The following is a 19,842-nucleotide window of genomic DNA, read 5'->3' as shown; positions in this document are numbered from 1 at the left end:
TTTCATAAGCCACCACAGTCAAACTACATGCATTAGGGATTGAGATACTTGAAGACATGTTTCTTTTTTGTGGCCTCAAGAGTGTCCTACGGTCACACTGTCAGCCCTCCTGAGTTTCCAGGTCACCATCTGCAGATGTTGAGACTTTTCAGGCTTCTCGTTTATGTCAGCCAACTCCTTAAAATAAATATGCAGCCTCTTGGTCCTGTGTCCCTGGAGAACTCTTGCTAGTACAAGTATGTAAAGAAAGTTTGGAAATCATGCAATGTGTTTTTATCAGATTAAGAATTCATTCTAACACATCAAATAACCACACGGTTTATGACTGTAATTTACATTAGAGTTTGTTAAGTGTGTCCTCTAGGTCCCTGAATACATTACAGTACCAACACTTGAACACTGAAAGAAAAACAGGAGGCCCTGGCCAGTTGGCTCAGTGGTAGAGTGTCGGCCTGGTGTGCAGGAGTCCTGGGTTTGATTCCTGGCCAGGGCACACAAGACAGGTGCCCATCTGCTAATCCACCCCCCCTTCCTGTCTGTCTTTCTCATCCCCTCCCACAGCTGAGGCTCCATTGGAGCAAATATGGCCCTGGCGCTGAGGATGGCTCTTTGGCCTCTGCCTCAAGCGCTAGAGTGGCTCTGGTCATGCAGAGCGATGCCCTGGATGGGCAGAGAATTGCCCCCTGGTGGGTGTGCCAGGTGAATCCTGTTCTGGCACATGCGGGAGTCTGTCTGACTGCCTCCTGGTTTCCAACTTCAGAAAAATACAAAAAAAAAAAAAAAAGAAAGAAAAACAGGAAAAAATATAATGCAGTGGCAAATTAATTAATAGTGAAACGTGACCAGAAAACCTTGCTCTATGTGAATCCCGGAGTCTTAGAATGATACTATAAACAGAAAAGTGATGGCTGGTGCTGGAAAGCAAGTGAGAAATAGCAGTAGAGGTGAAAACAGAAGCATGTTCCTATAATAAAGGGAACTAATGAGCTAACAGAAAGGTTTGCACTTATCCAGACATATTTTATGGACGTAACTGCATTTGAAATATGCACAATAAATACTTCCTGCATAATTCTGACTATAATGTTTTCTTACTCGAATTCACAAGATTGCTGTCCTATTGTCTGTCTCACTGGCCTTTCTGATTCCGTCCACTTCCTGACATTGTATTATTAATGTGTCTACTGCCATCTTCCCCACTGGAATGTGAACTCACTGTGCTGAGGGCTTGGCTCACCGATGTCTCTGCCCTGGCAAAGGCAGCACTGGCTACCATGGCCGTGATCCTCACTTCTGTCTGGTAAGGGCTGGGATCCCACAGATTCATGCTTGAGCAGAGTCATCATTGGCTGGAATTAACTGGCTATTTTGTGACCTGCAGGATGATGTCAACACCTTCCTCTTTTAGGACCCATCATCTGGGACCTAGGATTTATCATTTATTTTCATTTTTTTATTTATTCCTCCAACACTTCTGGGCACTTTCTGTGCACCCGACACTGTTTCCGGGAGCAGTAAAAATATCAACACAGAAAACAACAACCTTAGGTTGGCACTGTTATTATCCTGGTTTCACTGATGGGGAAACTAAGGCACAAACCATTTACACAGTTTCCCCAAGGTCACCCAGTTCTAATTGCTGGATGGAGCTCAGGCAGGACCCCACAGCCCACACTTAACCACTATTCTGTGCTTTCTTGTCATGTACATTTCTGCTTTTATGAAAACTCAGGAACTGGGGCTAAGTTCTCAGAGAATATGAATATCTTTTCTTTTTTTATTTTTTTATTTTTTTATTTATTCATTTTAGAGAAGAGAGAGAGATAGAGAGAGAGAAGGAGAGAGGAGCAGGAAGCATCAATTCCCATATATGCCTTGACTGGGCAAGCCTGGAGTTTCGAATCTGTGACCTCAAGCTTTCCAGGTCAAGGTTTTAACCACTATGCCAGCATAGGTAAATATATATATATATATATATATATATATATATATATATATATATATTTTTTTTTTTTCTGAAGTTGGAAACAGGGAGAGATAGTCAGACAGACTCCCGCGTGTGCCCGACTGGGATCCACCCAGCATGCCCACCAGGGGGCAATGCTCTGCCCATCCAGGGCATTGCTCTGTTGCAACCAGAGCCATTCTAGTGCCTGAGGCAGAAGCCACAGAGCCACCCTCAGCGCCCGGGCCAACCTTGCTCCAATGGAGCCTCGGCTGTGGGAGGGGAAGAGAGAGACAGAGAGAAAAAAGAGGGAGAGGGGTGGAGAAGCAGATGGCACCTCTCCTGTGTGCCCTGGCCGGGAATCAAACCCGGGACTCCTGCACACCAGGCTGACGCTTTACCACTGAGCCAACCGGCCAGGGCCAATGAATATCTTTTCTTATCTAAAAAATTAAGCTAATAATTTCCAGCTGACAGGGTGGTGGGGACCAGTCAAGGAGACCATGGGGACCGTGTGTGAAATCCCCTCACACAGGCCCCTGCACATAAACATCTCGTGGCCTGCAGCCTTCCCTCTGGGCATTTGCAGTTCAGTCCATTTCCAACTCTCTCTCTCAGGTTCAGCTTGGAGTCCCCACACCTGTCAAGGATGAGCAGCCTGAGATCAGTAAAAAGAAGTGAACTTTCACTGCGACGGCGCTAGAGGGCGCTCCCTCCCAAATATTCCATCTGTAAATAGAAAATATATATATATTTTTATTTTTACCAGCCTCCAAGAGATATTCCACGTTTGCTCCCATACGAATGGAAGCAACCATGCCAAGTGGCATCACCACAGCCGGGAACTTAAGCTAGAAACCGTGGTATTTTCACTCCACGTTGCAAATGTTGTCAGTCACTCAGGCTGGTAACCCTTTGAAATAACCAGTTAGTAGGCCTGTCCCTACATTTACTATTTAGTGTATTAATTTAGAAAAGTGCACCCATAGCTCTGTCATAAATTTCTTTCATGTTTCCGAAATACATTTCAGTATAACTGACTTCTTCTGTAACCTTTGTATGTTTAACACTGCTACTATGAGAAGGAGTCCAGGGGCTCCCTTCCCGCAGGATGTATGTATGTGGAGAATGTGACCTCTGCTCCTGCGGGACCGCTGCGCCCTTGGCTCAAGGCTCCACGGGGAGGCTGACCCGGCTCCTGGACACTGTCCCTGCGCTCTCTGCCTGCGGCTCCGTGGGCAGGATACTCGGACCAGACTGCTCTGCACCGCTCCCTGCTGAGTGTCCACTGCACAGGGTCCCAGGCCCAGGCTCGGCATGGCATTAGCGCCCTCTGCCTTTTTCCTGGGGCAGTGCCACATGAACACAGTGCCCAAGTACGTCCGCCTAAGTCTCATTCAGTCTCTGGATCCAAATCCTGTGAACATGTATTGACCTTGGGTGCAGAAGGAGCAAAAACACAAGGGCTCCCGTTGTGAGTGTGACCTAGGAATCCATCTCCTAAGGCCACGAGGCACCAACCAGACTCCCAGAAATGGCCCTGGACAAGGGGTACCGGTCTTGAGCCCCATGCAGTGACTCCAGACACCACTCTGCAGGCCACAGACACCCTCCAGCCCCCAGGACTCTGCAGGAGTCTCCCTCTTTCGAGGCTGGGCTGCAGGCAGGTGAAGGAGGAGCTTCCATACCCCCAAACTCACACCCTGCGACACACCTCTACTGAGGACCCTACTGGAGACAGACACACTCACCCTCCTGGAGACACACACAGACACTCTTACCATGGACAGACAGACACACGCCTATCCCAGGGAGGAACAGCAGCAGGTCAGTAGGAGGATAGCTACAAAAGGACACTCAAACCCACACCAGGACGTCCCCCACTCACAACATATATACAAAATATCCAAAACTCGCACACTGCCATGGGGTGGGCTCATAAGCCACTTCCTGCCATGGGGCGGGCTCAGGGGCCACTTCCTGCCATGGGGCGGGCTCATGGGCCACTTCCTGCCTCGGTGGCCACCTTGGCCAGACCCTCTGCAAGGTCACAGGTTAAGCCACCAGGAGCCTCAGGCGTGTGGAAATGAGAGGCTGTTCTGTTTCCCTAGGCATTTAGAGAGAAAGACACAGACAGACAGAGAGGGAGACTGAGTCTCACTTTAAGACTGTTGATAGTTTGTGGTGTTGCTGGGTTTCACTTCAATCTTAACAAGTTGGCCTTTCATGCTCCTGTCCCTGCAGTAGTGGGAAATGTCCTTCTGGAGCTAAGGGTGGTTAGGATTGTGTTTTAACAGATGAGCTCTGTGACTCAGTCTATCTCCCCATCCCTTTTTCCTCCTTTCTCCCTTCTGTCTGAGAGGAGTCTTCAGTGGAATTTATAAATCTAAATGACAACTAAAAATCCATGGGTGAGTGGATAAAAAGCTGTGGTACATTTACACAGTGGAATATTACTTGGTTGTAAAAAAGAAGGAAATCTTACCTTTGGTGACAGCATGGATGGACCTGGAGAGTATTGTGCTAAGTGAAATACTCCAGGCAGAGAAAGACAAGTACTGTGTGATGTTACTTGTATGTGGAATCTAATGAACAAAATAAACTGATGAACAAAATAGAAAAAGAGGCAGGGCCACAGGGAGCAGAGGGACAGCTGTCAGAGGGAAAGGGGGACTGGATGAAAGAAGGTGAAGGGATTAAGCGGAAAAACAGAACATGTAACACACAGACACAGGCAACACTGTGGTGACAGCCAGAGGGAACAGGGGTGAGGGAGGGGGAGCAGGGCTAAGGGGGTGTGGGGATGGAGAGAGACTTTGCTTGGAGCGATGGGCACACGAAGTGTGTGCAGTGTATGGTTTTCTGAACCAATGTCACCCCAATAAATTCAATAACAATAAGTAAATAAAGATATGTTAGGCAGAAAGAGCAAGTAATTATTCAAAGAAGAAAAACTAAAAGAGCTTAAAATGTGATTAGCTTTGCAGATGAGAGCAGTCAACACGGGGACCATGAATTTCTGTAGCAGCCGAGCTGAGTCCATCATCCAGGGTAACAGCATCAAGGAGCTGACGGAGGGGAAGCCTTTGTCATTAGCTCAGTAAAGGTCCCTTCCAGCTCAGGGCACACAGATGAAGGCCTCTCCCTGCAAGTCTCACCACCATAGTCACATGGGTTTTATGAGGTCCATAGGCCAAGCAGTCTTAGAATTACAGAGACAGTAATGCCTCAATCCAACCTTGCTTTAAAGTCACAGGAACTTAGCTCAGTGGGGCTGAGTAGAGCCCAAGGTCACCCAGAGGTTTCACTGAAAACAAGAGTAGAAACACCAGGTCTCTCGCTCTCTCTCCAAGGCTTTCCTCCCCACACCGAGGTCCATACAGCCCAGCAAAGCTGAGGAGAACCTACTGGGTGCTGGGAGCAGCTGGGTGCTGAGGGAGCAGTCATAGCTTCTCCACACTTACTGAGCACCAGACCCCAAAAATGGCACAGAGCTCCTGAGTCTCAGCGAGCTCTTAGACAACCATGGAAGCACGTGCATCTGTCCAGGTGAGGATGCCAAGCTTTGCAAGGCTGTGGCCTGCAAAATCAGACACAGAGGGATGGGCCGAGCTGGGCCGCACCCTCAGCGTTCACAAGCCAGCCATGCTAATGGCTGTCAGCCGGGACTCATGAAACTAAGGGCACCCATTTATATAAACAAGTGAACATTTTCAGTGACCTCTAAACCCTCCTCAAGCAGTCGTTTTTTCTCATGTCTGCATGAGAGCAAGCTTACAAAGCTTCTTGTGTAAGAAAATACTCAAAGAAGCGGTTCTATATTTTCCCAAAGCTGGAGCAAACTTGACTAGTTTCCATAAACTTCTTTTACCTGAGAAGAGTGCTGTGGCCATTGCTGTGTGTCAGTGACTAGGGGCCTGCATCCTTATTTGTTGCAAGAGCAAAGGGCACCACAGCTCCAGCACTGGGCATGCAGTTCCACTGTGGAAGTGCCATGGTGATTGTGGCTGATGTCTGACTGCTGTCCCCATCTCCACATGGTCTGGGTGGGTGGGTCTGCATGGTCAGTGGGCTGAGTATGGAGACCTGGTGTAGACCAACAATCATGCAGAATGTAGCTGTCAGGGTCACAGCTAGAGGCTGACCTGCACTCCATCTTGTCTGTCTGGGCATTGGGATACTTCCGGAACCTGAGAAAATGAGCTCAAATTGACTTGGAAAAAGGTAGCCCTCAAGTTTTAGGAAGTTGTATCTATTTTCTGGGTGAATATCTTGTAAATAAAGATGTCTACTCAGGAATGTTTGTGACAAACAAACTCATCCAGAGACTCTGTTGATTTAGTCATGTTTGCATTGTTACTGAAATGCCAATAAGTCCAGATTTGTTCAAAATGATTTCAACTCATCATCTGAGAAAATATTGGACAGCTAGAACTGGATTTGTAAGCCAATATTCTTTCCAGGTATCCTTTTGAGTAAGCCCCACTAGCACTGTAAGTCCTAAAAAAATTTTCATATCTGTTGGAGTAACAAGAGACTACTTTATTGCTTTCAGAATTTTGTGCTTTCCCACATTTTGGTTATAATATATGTTTGATTGATGACAAAATAATTCAAAAATCAAATTGATGACTTCAATGATGTTCTTAGAATCAGACAGTATAACTGTAACCCAAAACTTACCTACAAATTTTTCCAAATTAAGTTGAAAGTCCTCCTTTGACCAATCATTATCTTGGCAACCAAGACTCAAATTATGCTCAAAATCATGCATGGAATTGTTCAAATTTTCAGGTTCAGAATTACTTGAAATTACTATTTTTCACATTTTGGAAGGAATAACTCTATCGCTTCCACTGTCAAAGCTTTCTTTCATCAGTTTCACTTGGAATATCTCATAAATTGTCAGCAAATATATCCAGAATTTTATCATGTTCTTCGTCACTATGTATGGTTACTGAGCACGCTAAAAACATCAAATTGAAATAAAAATAGTTCTTTCTATTACTAACAAGAGACTAATCACTGTTAATTACTTTTGTAATTTTTTTATTTTGGATTTTTCTGAAGCTGGAAACGGGGAGAGACAGTCAGACAGACTCCCGCATGCACCCGACCGGGATCCACCCGGTATGCCCACCAGGGGCGACACTCTGCCCACCAGGGGGCGATGCTCTGCCCCTCTGGGGTGTCGCTCTGCCACGACCAGAGCCACTCCAGCACCCGGGGCAGAGGCCAAGGAGCCATACCCAGCGCTGGGCCATCTTTGCTCCAATGGAGCCTTGGCTGCAGGAGGGGAAGAGAGAAACAGAGAGGAAGGAGAGGGGGGGGTGGAGAAGCAAATGCGCGCCTCCCCTGTGTGCCCCAGCCGGGAATCAAACCCGGGTATCCTGCACACCAGGCCAACGCTCTACCGCTGAGCAAACTGGTCAGGGCCACTTTTGTAATTTTTAACTTCAGCAGATGTGTTTTTGTTACATTGTTTCTCACTAAATGAAAACAATGAAAAGCCAAGAATTCTTGTAATTGGCCACAAATCTTAGAACAGAAAACACAAGAATTCTCATGATCCATCCGCAATGCGTTAAAATAATGTTTTAAACAGAGTGGCATGCTTTATGAGACAATGCGAATAAAATTTTTAATATTTCTTTCTTGAAAAATAATACTGTTAAATAGCTTGTCTTGACACTCACCCCCTACAGCCTGATGGTTCTAAAGGTACTTCTGGGAAGCGCTGTGGTGGAGGAAGAGCTAAGTAAGGAAGGAGGGGCACACACCTAAGAAATGCCACTACTAAGTATAAGGCGATCAACTTTTGAGTTAGACAAAATGCACTGCCTAATTCAGCTCCTGCTCCACAGCAAAAGGGGGAGACTTGAAAGCTCAAGGACTTTATCTATCCATCTATGTAAAAAGGCATTTGGACAGCAGTCCCATGGACTGCACAGGGTCTAATGAGGATGAGCAGGATGACGTCTGTGACAAGGACTGAATTCCTTAAGATAATTAGTAAGTGAGTTGTCGTGACTGCTGTTTTAAGGAAAGTTCTTTCGCACTGGAAACATCCAGCATGCCTACAATTTGCGAATGGAAAAGCAGGAATTGAACTAGTCCCCAGAGGCGCAGTTTTTTTGGTGCCTGCGGAAACCATCCCCATGACCCATAGGCACGGGATGCAAAAGATTCCCTTCAGAATGTACCTTGCCAATAACAGTAGATACAAATATTATTATACAGTGACTCATATCAGATTGTTTCATCAAATCATTTTCTATCTTGTCAATTTAGCAATAGCCTGCATTTTACACAGCTTTCTCAATTTAAAGAACATTTTCATTGCCATTTCAATGCCAACACTGCCCTCTAGTGGTTGAAATAGGTAGCTAGCCTGGCAGAACTGAATTTACCTTAGTTTTCCTTGTCATATAAACAGTCCTCTCCTTACCAAAAACAACTTCACAAAAGAATTATATCTTTTACTAATACTAACCCATTCCATGGTATCACATACTATTATTACTGTACTTAAGCCTCACTCTGATTAGTATCTAAGTTTGTTTTTTAAATTCAAGATTTGAGAAGATTTTATGCAAAAATAATATTCCTTGTAAATTTGGAATGTGATTTGACTAACAAAAACAATTTATTTGTCCAAAACTTCAGGAATATACCTATGGTATAAGGTGAGGATATAGATTTTCATTGCTATTTAAAGATCAATAGATAATTCTGTCTCCTCAGAAGGCAAGAATATTTACAGTTGAGTGGAATACAGAACACGCATTTTGAAGGATTTCAGATACAAGTTTAGAGTCAGCCCTGCCACTGGTTAAAACTCCTGGTCAAGTAACTCGATTTTGTGATGCCTCAGTTGCACTGTCATTACATGGGAATTAAAATGTCTGTCTCACAAACACAGTGGGGAAAATATGTATGTACAATTTCTGGCATTTAGTAAGTACTCAATAAATTTTATTATTAGGTATAAGTTTGTGAACAATAGGTGAAGTGCTATTTGGAAGAACTATGAAAAATATGAGACAAATGCTAGTCTTTCTTTAGAAATTTAATTACCAAAATAAGATCATAAGACCATTCTCTCTAGATGCTATACTTTTTAGTAATTCTTTGAAATAACATTTACCATATGCTAACCACCACTGGAAGGAAGAGTTCATTTAATCCTATAACTACCCCATACAAGAAAATGAGAGATGAAAGATCAAAATCAAGCGGCTTGGATGTGGCTCAGTGGGCACTTGAATACAGTGCCTATTAAACTCCAGCTGCAACCTTCTAATACTATGCTGCACCCCCTCCATAAGGCCAGCTCCACCGTGGGGAGGAGCACACTGACCCGGGGTATATGCAATCACTGATAGCTGACAGAAGACTTAAGCTCAGGCTGACCACATTTTGGAGGATAGAGAAATGAGCTACTTCCCAAGAGTCAAAATGTTTCTAATTAAAAACTCTCCCTACCTCTGTTTCTCATGCATAAAACAGAAAACTGAACAAGCAAAATGTTCACATGTGTTCAGCACTTTACAGTATGTGGTTTCTCCAAACTACGAAAGACTATTTTTGTCCACACAACAAAACTAACCCAGAAAAATATTATGTTCCATTTTATACATATGAGGCTGAGACAGTTAAGTAGATCATACCAGATCCCATAACCAGGAAATGGCAAAGCTACAACCCTTAAACCCCACTGTTTGCTGCTGGTCCTCTTCCATTCCCTACAAGCTCTCTAGGTAAAATTTCTTTAAAAAATCCTGTTTCTAAGTGCAAGATCTCAAAGCCTACTTTTCAACATTGTCACAAGTTCAAAGTCCACTCTTTATTAAGGGGACAAAGAACACAGGTTTGAGATTTATCAGGCCAGGGTACTATATTCCCAAGAAGCTACTGTTGCTGTTTTCCATTCCCAGGTCAGCTGTGCCTCTGCCAAGCAACAAAGGAGGTTAGGGCGGGAGAGCTGGGTAAATTGTCAGTCCTCACATCTATCTACAAATCTATCGGCACTAATAGAAACTCATCTTCAACTGACAACTTTCTGGGTTCGTAGCTGCATTGCTGCATTTGGAGGACACATGTCATGTTTTGCAGGGGGCAGTAGAATTGGTTCTGTATATTGGTGTTGTTGAGAACTTCCAATAAAACCTGAAGATTGTAGAGGCTTTTCCCAAAACTGCCAAATAAGACTTCTGGTAGCACATCATATCTTTAGGCTCACTTCTATAATTTCAAGCTCTACAATATTTATCACATCCTAATAACATCTAAAATATCTTTTGAAGATGAGGTAAGTTAGAAGGGCCCAATCCCTTGAGGTCACTATGCTCCACCCTGAAAAGCCTATCCACTGTTTGTGTTCATAATCTTCACTCAGAATGAAACACTACTGATTTCCTTTTTTATTGAAGGGAGAAAAATAATCTCTGAAGATAAAATTGGCTGCCTGTCCCCCACTACCATTATGTGTTATGGAGGGGCAGGAATCTCCAGTAGTTTTTCAATTCAAGAAGCAAAGACACTCTTAAGCATATGGGGACAACCAAGACTGCACTTTCCAAAGTCACCAGGCAAATTATCTTGTCCCTTACTAAAAGAAAAACCAATACCTACAGACATATGCAGCTGCAAACAATTACTCATCTCTATTAAACATTCAAAAGACTAATTCAAACAACCTTGCTGCCTACACCTGTGTGAGAAAAGTAAACAAGTTTTCAGAGGAAAGGACAGTATCTACATTAAAAAAAACTGTCTCTAAAAGTATGTCAATGGTCACTTCCAGACATCAATACTAACTAATCAAGGCATAAAATAACAGGTCTCATTATTAAGTGGTCTGGGTTACTCCCAAGATAACTAGTTTATTGATCCTGTTACTAAATATTGTCAATCTCCTATAGAAATATAAGTCCCATACTACTCAATAAAAATGACATGAAATTAATTATTTGAAAGAGATTTAGGGACCGATAATAGCTTCTTACTTCTACCCAGGGACAGAGGAATACATACTTAAGATTTCATGAACAACCAAAAATCTCTGCAGAGTATGGACAAGAGATACAAAATACTGCCACTTACCAGGCACAACCAAAGTTCCAGACAGTGTGCTGGGAACATTTCATGGGTTATTGATATTTTCACCACAAAAGATGTCATTAATATCATTTCCATAGTTTAAGAAAGTGATGTAGTCTATCATCATACAATTTGTAAGTAGCCAAACAGGAATAAAAATCATCTTACTCCCAATCATAAAGTTCTTTTTTCTCTCTTTTTGGCTCGATCTGTCTACCCACCCACCCAGTCCCCCACCCCTGACAGCTGTAAACTGGCACTCTACCTATGAGTCTATCTCTATTTTGTGTGTTAATTCATTAGATTCCACATATGAGTGAAATCATATTGTACTTGTCTTCCTTCCTATTTCATTTAGCACAATGTCCTCCAGAAAAATACGAATTAAAATCATAAGATACCATGTCAGAATGGCCATCACCAATAAGTCAACAAACCACAAGTTTTGGTAAAAGTGTGGAGAGAAGGGAAACCTTGTGCACTGTTGGTGGCAATGCAGGTTGGTGCAGCCACCATGGAAAACAGTATGGAATTACCTCAAAAAAATAAAAAGGAAACTGCCTTATGACCCAGTGATTCTACTTCCAAGAAGAAACCCGAAACACGGTTTCAAAAGAATATATGCATCCTTATGATCACTGCAGTGTTATTTACAATAGCCAAGATTCGGGAGCAGACCAGGCCCACCAGTAGATGAGTGGGTAACCAAACATAAAGAAAGTCTTACTCACTCTGCTACTCTACCTCAGGGGCCAAGCAGTTAACAGTCTCAAGTAGGCTGCAAGCTGGAATCACTTCAAGATCTGGGTTGATTTGTTCAAATGCTAATATCTAGATTCAACCCTCAGGGATATAATAGATTTCAAGTGTGTCCTGTACTTTGGGATGTTTTTTTCTAAAACTTCACAGGTAATTTATTTACAGGCAAGACTGTAAACTACTAATATAAAATAATCAGAAAGGCTTGTGCATTTTTCCCCTTCATATTGAGTGCCAGAAATAGGGGGTTAACATAAGACTTCAAAGGATTAGTTTGAGGATCATTTCAATCTGGGTCCAAATCTCAGTTGCCACTTTCTAGTTTTTTAATTTAGGCAGAATTAACGTCTCTAAATTTTAGTTTTTCTCATCTGTGAAATGGAAACTCCAAGGGCAGAATTCATGGTGATTAAGTTATATATGACAAATAAGAGCTTAACATGATGCCTGATGGGCAGTAAGTATTCTGAAAATGTCACTATTATTTGTCCTATTATCATCATTTTTGAAATATTACATCTATTATTTTAGTGGTTTCATTAAATATAAATAAGAAATCAAGCATAAAATAACATCAGTAATGTTAATAACTATACAGGAGATTATCCATTAGAGTTTGTAAAATATATTCACATATCTCTTTGTTCAATACATATCACATCTCTGTGACAAACTGTCTCAGATATAATTGAAAATAAAAATAGATGTTAACCATATTTAAAAAAAATAGTATTTTATAAGTGTAAGTATAAGGAGTTCCTGGTTTATCTGTTACTAATAATTTCAAGGTCAACTGTCATGAGGGGAGGAAACGGGTTATATAATTTCAAATCTTTGAAGTTTGTTGTCACTTGCTTTATGTTGCAATATGGTTCCTTTTAAATGTGTCCTCAATGTGAGTCTCTGCTGTTATGTTGTGTGCACCTTGAGAACAACACCTTGGTGGTGGTCAGGAGGAACAGGGGTGGGTACAGTGCATTATCTGTCAGCGGTTCTATTGCAAGTGTCAAAGGACAAAAATGCCCAGACAACTTGATGAAGGAACTAGGATTTATTTAGCTGGTGAAGCAGCATGACCCCCAAAAAGGCAACCAAACACGTGCTCCCCAAAGTTAGATTTCTTACATCTTATATACCTTTTATAGAATACAGGTTTTCATGCAAGGGGCTTGTGATCCCTTTGTCTATATGTTACTCCCATGACTCCAGGATGGGAGGGTGAATTTAGGTGGAATTAAAGGGTAAGTGTTGGATTTTTAAATTAAGGTATGTAAACATTGTTTTTTAACAGCTTTTGAGAAAAGTGAAGGGGTTTTCAGATAAGTTCTATCTTCTTTGATCTGTGAAGAAAGTGGCTCCAGGCACCCTTTCAGAGAACTATAGGAAGTAGTTAATCTAGAACTGAATGACTCAGTTACCCCTGCAGGCTCCCTTCCTTTGCATTTTTCTATTTCTTTCTTCTCAAGGAAGAGGGTGCCTGCCCCTCCTTCATCAGTTGATCCACTTACCTGCTTATGTTAAGTAAGATTTTTATCTCTCTGCGGATTTTCTTTTTTTGTGGTAATCTATTGGTTCTGAAAGAGGTATTCTCTATCCCTAAATGAGAGAGTTAGATGAAACCCATGGTTATGCCCTGGCTGGTAACTCAGTTAGTTAGAGCATCATTCTGATGCAAGGTGGTAGGTTCAATCCTGTCAGGGGACGTCTAATAATTAATGAATGCATGAGAACATTGGTGCTGTCATATTTGGAGTTTAGCAGTTCTAAAAGATGTCAGTGCCATACTATAGTAGTCTGAATTTGCCGTTTTCTAACAATATATCAGGCAGAGCTTATTTTTATAATATTAGGTACTTGGTCCTGTCAAGATAAGAAACATGAAAACTGGGAGGTTTTAAAGAGTTTATCTGAGCCAAAATGACTCCAAATATTTGGAATGAAGATCTCCAATCCTGCAGACTGACAGTGTAGCAATTTCTATTTCAATTATTTATTTAAATTTAATTTTAGAGAATGGAGAGAGAGAGAGAAAGAGGGAGAGAGGGGGGAGAGGGAGAGAGAGAGAGAGAGAGAGAGAGAGAGAGAGAAATGAAGGAGCAGAAAGCATCAACTTCCATATATGCCTTGATCAGGCGATTCCAATTTTTTGTTTATTTATTTTAGAGTGTGGAGACAGAGAAGCAAATTTTTTTTTTGTGAGAGACTGAGAGAGACAGATAGTGACAGACAGAAAGGGAGAGAGATGAGAAGCATTAATTCTTTGTTGGGGCACCTTAATTTTTTATTGATTGCTCTTTCATATGTGTCTTGACCAGGAGGCTCTAGCAGAGTGAGTGACCCCTTAATCAAGGCAGCAACCTTGAGCTTCAAGCCAGTGACCATGGAGTCATGTCTATGATTCCATGCTTAAGCGTGCAACACTGCACTCAAGCTGGTGAACTTGTGCTCAAGCCAGTGACCTTGGGGTTTTGAACATGGTTCCTCTGCATCCCAGTCCAATGCTCTATGCACTGCACCACAGCCTGGTCAGGCACCATTCTTATTTTATAGATTAAAAAAAAGGCACAGAGAAGTTGAGAATTTTGCCTTAGGTTGCAGAGCTTGTGAGGGGAGGGCTGAGATTCAAACCCATTATGGAATTATCTGGAGTCCATGTGGTATACACCATGATGCTCACCCTTAAAGGGCAGTGAAAAGAGTGAGAGAGACCAGGTGCCCAGACTGAGCCAGGCACACAGACATGCACACAAACATGTTCCTCCCTGGCTTTCAGCTCTGATTTTACAGAAGTCAGAGGAAACCAGGACAGGAGCCAAGAGAAGCCAAGGAAGGAGGGTGGTGAGCCTACTAGGAGAGAAGGCTCCACTTCCTGGGAGTCAAGAAAATACCTTTCCCTGGTGAGTCTTTCTCAAATTCCTATTCCTGGGCAGTAACCTAAGTAGATTGACTCCATACTTCCATGTTTCCAGGGGTTAAGATTCTGTGCTTGAGAGCATGAGTTCTCTGTGGCTCTCCTGGAGCTCTCTGGTTTCAATGACAGGGGGAATGAGGTATGTGGGCTTCATAGTTTATGGAGTTAAGATTTATTAGAACAGGAGGACAAGAGACCATGGAGATCGGTGTTGAAATTTCCATAGCACTAAAAGAACTGTCTTGTCATAAAAGTGAAAAATCTGTTTAACCAATTACTTCTGTACTAATTAGTCTTGGGAGGGTAAAGGGTCAGTAGACTTGTTCTGATGTCCCCTCAGAGCTGGGGACTTCACAGGTAGAAGTCCCCTCTACCTGTGTCACAGCTGTAGCTGCAAATTTGCAACTTAATGCTAATGACTCACTCACCCTCCTTGCAAACTGAGGGCTTGTCCCCTGACTGTCATCTGGTGTCCATGGAAAACTAACTTCTGTGTAAAGCCTCACTCACACTCCCTGCAAACATAGGGCTTCTCCCCAGAGTGTGTTGTCTGGAGTGTGAGTTGACTTCAATAAAAAACCTTGATCACACTCCCTGCAAACATAGGGCTTCTCCCATGAGTGTGTTCTCTGGTCTGTGAGGAGTTGGGCAGTGAAAAGCCTCACTCACACTCCCTGAAAACAGAGCTTCTCCCCAGAGAGTGTCCTTTTGTGTCTGAGGAGAGTTGACTTCTTTCTTTTTTACAGAGACAGAGAGTCAGATAGAGGGACAGATAGAGACAGACAGGAACAAAAAGAGATGAGAAGCATCAATCATCAGTTTTTTATTGCAACACCTTAGTTGTTCATTGATTGCTTTCTCATATGTGCCTTGACCACGGGCCTTCAGCAGACCAAGTAACCCCTTACTCGAGCCAGCGACATTTGGTTTAAGCTGGTGAGCTTTTTGCTCAAGCCAGATGAGCCCTCATCCCAGTCCGAAACTCTATCCACTGCACCACTGCCTGGTCAGGTGAGAGTTGACTTCTGTGTAAAGCTTTGCTCACACTCCCTGCAAATATAGGGCTTCTCCCATAAATGTGTCCTCTGGTGTATTAGGAGATATGACTTCCGTGTGAAGCCTCGCTCACACTCCCTGCAATCATAGGGCTTCTCTCCTGAATGTGTCCTCAAGTGTCTGAGGAGAGTTGACTTCAATGAAAAGCCTCGCTTACACTCCCTGCAAACATAAGGCTTCTCCCCAGAGTGTGTCCTCTGCTGTATTAGGAGATATGACTTCTGTGTGAAGCTTTACTCACATTCCTTGCAAACATAAGGCTTCTCCCCTGAGTGTGTTTTTAGGTGTCTGAGGAGATTTGACTTCTGTGAAAAGCCTCGCTCACACTCCCTGCAAACATAGGGCTTCTCCCCTGAGTGTAAACTCTGGTGTATAAGGAGATATGACTTTCGTGTGAAGCCTCGCTCACACTCCCTGCAAACATAGGGCTTCTCTCCTGAGTGTGTCCTCAAGTGTCTGAAGAGAGTTGACTTCAGTGAAAAGCTTTGCTCACACTCCCTGCAAACATAAGGCTTCTCCCCTGAGTGTGTCCTTTGGTGTCTGAGGAGATGTGACTTCATTGAAAAGCCTCGCTTACACTCTCTGCAAACATAGCGCTTCTCCCCCGAGTGTATACTCTGGTGTATAAGGAGATATGACTTTCGTGTGAAGCCTCGCTCACACTCCCTGCAAACATAGGGCTTCTCCCCTGAGTGTATACTCTGGTGTATAAGGAGATATGACTTTCGTGTGAAGCCTCGCTCACACTTCCTGCAAACATAGGGCTTCTCCCCTGAGTGTGTCCTCTGATGTGTGAGGAGAGTTGACTTCCGTGTGAAGCCTCGCTCACACTTCCTGCAAACATAGGGCTTCTCCCCCGAGTGTGTCCTCTGATTTGTGAGGAGAGTTGACTTCTGTGTGAAGCTTCGCTCACACTCCCTGCAAACATAGGGCTTCTCCCCTGAGTGTGTCCTTTGGTGTCTGAGGAGAGTTGACTTCACTGAAAAGCCTCGCATATACTCCCTGCAAACATAGGGCTTCTCCCCAGAGTGTGTCCTTTGGTGTCTGAGGAGAGTTGACTTCTGTGAAAAGCCTCACTCACACTCCCTGCAAACATAGGGCTTCTCCCCTGAGTGTGTCTTCTGGTGTATAAGGAGATATGACTTCCGTGTGAAGCCTCGCTCACACTCCCTGCAAACATAGGGCTTCTCTCCTGAGTGTGTCCTCTGGTGTGTGAGGAGAGTTGACTTCAGTGAAAAGCCTCGCTTACACTCCCTGCAAACATAGGTTTTCTCCCCTGAGTGCGTCCTCTGCTGTCTGAGGAGATGTGACCCATCATCAAAGCCTTGCCCACACTCTCTATACTTGACAGGTACAATTCTCGAAATTCCTACTCTCATAGACAGTTTTTCTGTGTCCACTGAATTCACTTTCTGGCCTCTGCTGGGTGCTTCCTGCAGCACTCTCTCTTGCTCACTAGAGCTTCCCAAGTGTCTTTTGGGAGTTTTAAAAAAGGCCCTTGAAATCCTTCTTGGACTGGTCCTTTAAAGCAAATGTTTGGACTTTCCTTTGTCCTTTTGACCTTCAGCTTTGTCATCCCAGCTGTGTGTATCAGTATGGTGCTGCTGCTGATTTGGATCCTCTGGGCAGGGATCCTCTGATTGGAAGTGTTTTCTTGCAGATGTTCCTGGGAGAATTTGAGAGGGGTGATTGCATCCCACATGTTGACTGAGGAATTTCTGACTGGAGAATGTTAAAGAGCAGGAGGGACATGGGTGTATCTTTGGCTTTGGTTCTGCTGAAAGAGAAAATTTTGGTCAGGACAGATGTTGACAAGGCTGCCTGAGTCATATGTTTTGTCTGCTTTTAAGACCTGTCCCATCAGTCATTCTTATGGGGTTGACAGTGTAATCTCTGTCTCTCACAAAGTGTTTATTTACAGTCATGACAGTTCGAGCAATTCAGTCTCATACTTTTCATCACCAGAACACTGCAGCCCTATGTAAACAGTTTCAGCTTTCTCGGAAAGCAGCACAGCAGATTGGTAAATCCTGTCCAAGGTGTCCTATACTACAATCTGTCCCTTCATTTGGAGTTAACCCTTAAGGACTCTTACCAGGACAATTTTGGCAAATGGATGTTACTCATATACCTTTATTTGGCAAACAGTCCTATGTCCATGTTACAGTGGATACTTATTCTGGATTTATGGTAGCCTCTGCTAGGACAGGAGAGACTGCTAAGCATGTTATATAGCTCATTGTATGCATTTTTTACTACTGGACTTCTTGATGTGATTAAAACTGACAATGTCCCTGCATATGGAGCAAAAGCATTTATTGTATTTTGTCAAATCTTTTGAATTACAGGTATTTCTTACAATCTTTAAAGTCAAGGTATTATTAAAGTGTTCCCAGCAAATATTTAAGGTCAATTTTAAAAATATAAAAGGGGGAGTCATATCCTGGAATTCCTGCAAATCTACCTTACCTTTAAAAAAATTTTTCTTTTGAATGTTGAACAGGAGACACCAAATCCTTTTCTCCTGCAAACTTCTATTCTCTTTTATTTTATCCAGCTAATAACACTGTTTTGTCTTTTTCCAAATAGCTCCAGATATACAGAAAAGGTTTATATAGGAAGATGGGGATTTTCAAACCCCTCAGCGAGATCTTCTGAGCATGGCTTTTAAGGTACCAAGAGGCAGAAAAAGCCCAAAAGAGATCAGGTGAAATACTAGCTCTTGGGATACACCATCAAAAGGTTCCAAGTTCCCAATGGCATCTCATAGAACTCCATCAGTGCCCTGCTTCAATAGTGGAAAGGATGGTCATTTAAGCCAAAGCCTGCCAGGATTACATGCCTTTGCTGTGAGGAAGAAGGGACACTGGAAGGTAGGCTACCCCCTCGCTCCTATAAGGGAGGGTTCAGTTTTTTCCAGCCCTGTTCCAGCCACCTGTGACCTAACCTTGCCCAGAATGTTGGGCTTTGCCACTGAAGGCTGAAGGTGCCCAGGGCCATTGGCCCCATCTATGACACTGTGAATGAGCCTAGGATATTTCTTCCAAAAAGCCGGTGGACTGGTCTCATTTACACAAGGGCTACTTAACTATGTCTTGCATGAATATTTGGGTTTTTTATTCTTCCCTCGAAGATCTCTGTTGTGGGTGTTGATAGTACTATTTTCTGCTGCTTTGTTTAATAGTCTTTCTTTTACTCCTCCTGCCTTAATGCCCCATTCATATTTTAGGTTGGGACCTACTTCAAATTTAGAGCTCCTTTTTTCCTTTTTTGCCAACTTACAAATTTACCTCTGCCACCCAGCTTAGTGTATCCCAAGGTTCTTCTCACCACCCCAGGGCTGTAAAGGGCCCCTGTGTTCATCTCTCCAGTTTAAATAAAACAGAAGCTCCATCTTCATGCATGCTGCGGATGGTTTTTCCAGTCTACTTGGGTCATCACCAGCTAGAAGCAGCGGTCATTGGGACTTTGACTCTAGCAGCAGAGTGTAGAAGTGTGACAGCAATTCCAGTGCCATGTGGACTTATCCTGGATGTGTTTCCTGGACTCTTGCTCCTGTGACAGCTTTTGATGGACTGAACTGGGGTTCACCTGCATTTGCGGAAATTTGGAATGGTGTTGGTGTTAACTTGGACTCGGTGAACATGTTAAGGACACTACTCTTTTATGGATTCTTGTTGTATTGGCCTAGAGTTTGCTTAAAGACTTTAATCACTGTAATGTTTTAGAATATTTGGGTATCTTGTTAGTATTGGGTATACTAATTTTGTGTTTGTTCTGTTTTTTCAGACTGCCTCCAAATTATAATCTGGGAAACTAAGAAATCAGATGAATGGAAATCTCAGCACACAAATTAAAAATAAAAAAGAAAAGGGGAATATGTTGTGGACTGTAAATGGCAAAAAGCCATTGTAGATTTGAGGCTTAGCACAGGGCTGAGTTCTCCCCTCTCCATCTCCATATTTGGCTGTGATGCTGAGTATTTGCACCCATTCTACTTGCTTCCTTGGGTTGCTGGAAGCAATATACATGCCCTTCCTCTGACTTTTTGTTTGTTTCATATGTTGGT

The 19,842-nt window shown here is 43.1% G+C and overlaps 1 pseudogene; it reads right to left on the bottom strand.

Moving 5' to 3' along the window:
* Nucleotides 1–15,382: 15,382 nt before the first annotated feature.
* LOC136387026 (zinc finger protein 337-like) lies at nucleotides 15,383–17,453 on the bottom strand (annotated as a pseudogene).
* Nucleotides 17,454–19,842: the final 2,389 nt, after the last annotated feature.

The sequence above is a fragment of the Saccopteryx leptura genome, unplaced genomic scaffold (genome assembly GCF_036850995.1).
Source record: "Saccopteryx leptura isolate mSacLep1 unplaced genomic scaffold, mSacLep1_pri_phased_curated manual_scaffold_48, whole genome shotgun sequence".
NCBI lineage: Eukaryota > Metazoa > Chordata > Mammalia > Chiroptera > Emballonuridae > Saccopteryx > Saccopteryx leptura.
The sequence above is the reverse complement of the archived record's forward strand: the minus strand, read 5'-3'. Positions and strand labels throughout refer to the sequence as shown.